This window comes from Octopus bimaculoides, chromosome 3, assembly GCF_001194135.2.
Source record: "Octopus bimaculoides isolate UCB-OBI-ISO-001 chromosome 3, ASM119413v2, whole genome shotgun sequence".
In the NCBI taxonomy this organism is placed as follows: Eukaryota; Metazoa; Mollusca; class Cephalopoda; order Octopoda; family Octopodidae; genus Octopus; species Octopus bimaculoides.
In genome coordinates this window covers 37,743,065-37,745,062 of record NC_068983.1, presented here as the reverse complement: position 1 = coordinate 37,745,062, position 1,998 = coordinate 37,743,065, and the positions used below count along the sequence as shown (strand labels likewise).

Genomic DNA, 1,998 nt, shown 5'->3' with positions numbered 1-1,998 from the left:
GAGGAGGCGCGTGGCAATCATAACATCCAACGCGGATCATCGAAGATCCATTCAAATAGATCCTCCGAAGGCGAAAAGATCGAATTACCAATTTCCCGGAAAAGTCAATGTCAAAAGTATGCGAAAACGAAAACTCACAACACTGAATTCCATAATATCGACAGATCAAAACTCCGAAGTTTTGACCTGGACTGCCTAAAGGTGAGTAAAACTGGGAAGATAGTCATAATCTGTATGGAAACTCATTGTCATTGTATAGTTTATATCTGTTTTTTAGTAGATCTTATCTCGCAGTTTTAACATTATCATCTGCTCTTTGGGTACATTCAGCTGTGTTCAGTCTATTGTAAGCGTTCTGATCAAATCTTCCGGCTGAAACTACTCTGTATCAAGATATAACTGATATCCGCTGCCTTCGTTGCCAGTGCAAAAAGTCGAAGGCGCTGTTCTTCTTCCTATAACTAAGCCACAATAACAATTAAAGAAAGGAGGGGGTGGCCTTTCGCTTGAAAAGAAAGTGGACATTTATGAAGTCAACGGAAGCATTGGATGAAACTCAAATCATTCTTGGAATGAATACGTTTGCTATCATAAAATTCCCCAATTAAATATTAATAAACAAGCATGTATTTCAGTGTTATTTGCCTCTAGTTTAAAAGCAAACAAATACGATGCGATGCTCCCTACAAGTGAATGTTTGTAGGGAGCATCAAAGAAAAAAAAAGATCAAGTACTGCACTACGAAACTCGAACTCTTCTGAGCCGAGCTGATTGGCCAGTTTTAACTAACAGAAAGCCCTGAGCTGACTGTTATAACGATTCATCTCCTAACAAAAATTTATACATGATATAACTCTGGCCAATGAGACATAACTCAACAATTCCTGTAAAAGCTATAACAGATGTTTCTTTAGTTAATGTATGTATACAAAGAAAACTATGGGAAGCTAGTAATGACAAAATTACGGTACACTTATCCAATCTTTCCTTCTCAAGGTTTAAATTCCCCTCAATTCCCACTGTGACAATCTTTCCCCTCAATTGTAATCTGATTGATCATACAAACGTACATCATCTACAAATATCAATGACACTGACTGTCTCCCGTCTTCTCACTGATAGAAGGTGTTAGTCTGTAGATTGTTGTTATTCTTGCCTTATATCAAGCAAGTAAACCTTTCTCGCCCTTTTTCAATACTGATGATAGAGAATAACAGTGGCAATAGTAAACGATCAGTGAGAGTACTTTTGTTGAATCCTGCAGCAAAACAAATGACCAAATAATTATGTTGGACTGATAATCGAGAACAAAATGCTGAATGTTCATGCTTTCAAGTTTTGTTTCTACTCAGTTGCGAAGAAGACAAATATTAACAGTAATCAAGACATCAAAAATAAAAAATAAAAGATTTTATGCCGACCACGACGAGATTCGAACTCGCAATTTTCTGATTCGAAGTCAGACGCCTTATCCATTAGGCCACGCGGCCAACGGTGTCAAAAATTACTTTTAATATATTTCGTAATACACACACAACACACACACACACACACACACACACACACACATGACAGAAGTAAATAGACGCCCTTGTATATGTATGTATATATATTATTGTGTCTGGGGAGAGTTATTCTCTTTTAGTGCCTTATTACTTAACACACGCACCGATTCGATTTCCGCTCATTTACTTATTTTCGATGCGTCTTGCAGCCACTTCAATATATACATCCTTTTTATTCTTTTACTTGTCAGTCATTTGACTGTGGCCATGCTGGAGCACCACATTGAAGGGTTTTAGTTAAACAAATCATCGTCAAGACTTAGTTTTTTTAAAGTCTAGTACTTAATCTGTCGGTCTTTTTTTTTTGTCGAACCGCTAAGTTAGGTAAACACACCAACATAGGCTGTCAAGCAATAGCGGGCGGGACAAACACAGACAAAAACACACATAGATGCATGTGTGTGTGTGTGTGTGTGTGTGTGTGTGTGTGTGT

General features: G+C 37.5%; 1 non-coding gene across 1 annotated transcript; it reads right to left on the bottom strand.

Annotated features, from left to right (window-relative positions):
• Positions 1-1,417: 1,417 nt before the first annotated feature.
• Positions 1,418-1,490, bottom strand: Trnar-ucg (transfer RNA arginine (anticodon UCG)). Its single transcript has one exon. It is a non-coding gene; the product is annotated as a tRNA-Arg (tRNA).
• Between the last annotated feature and the right edge of the window lie 508 nt (positions 1,491-1,998).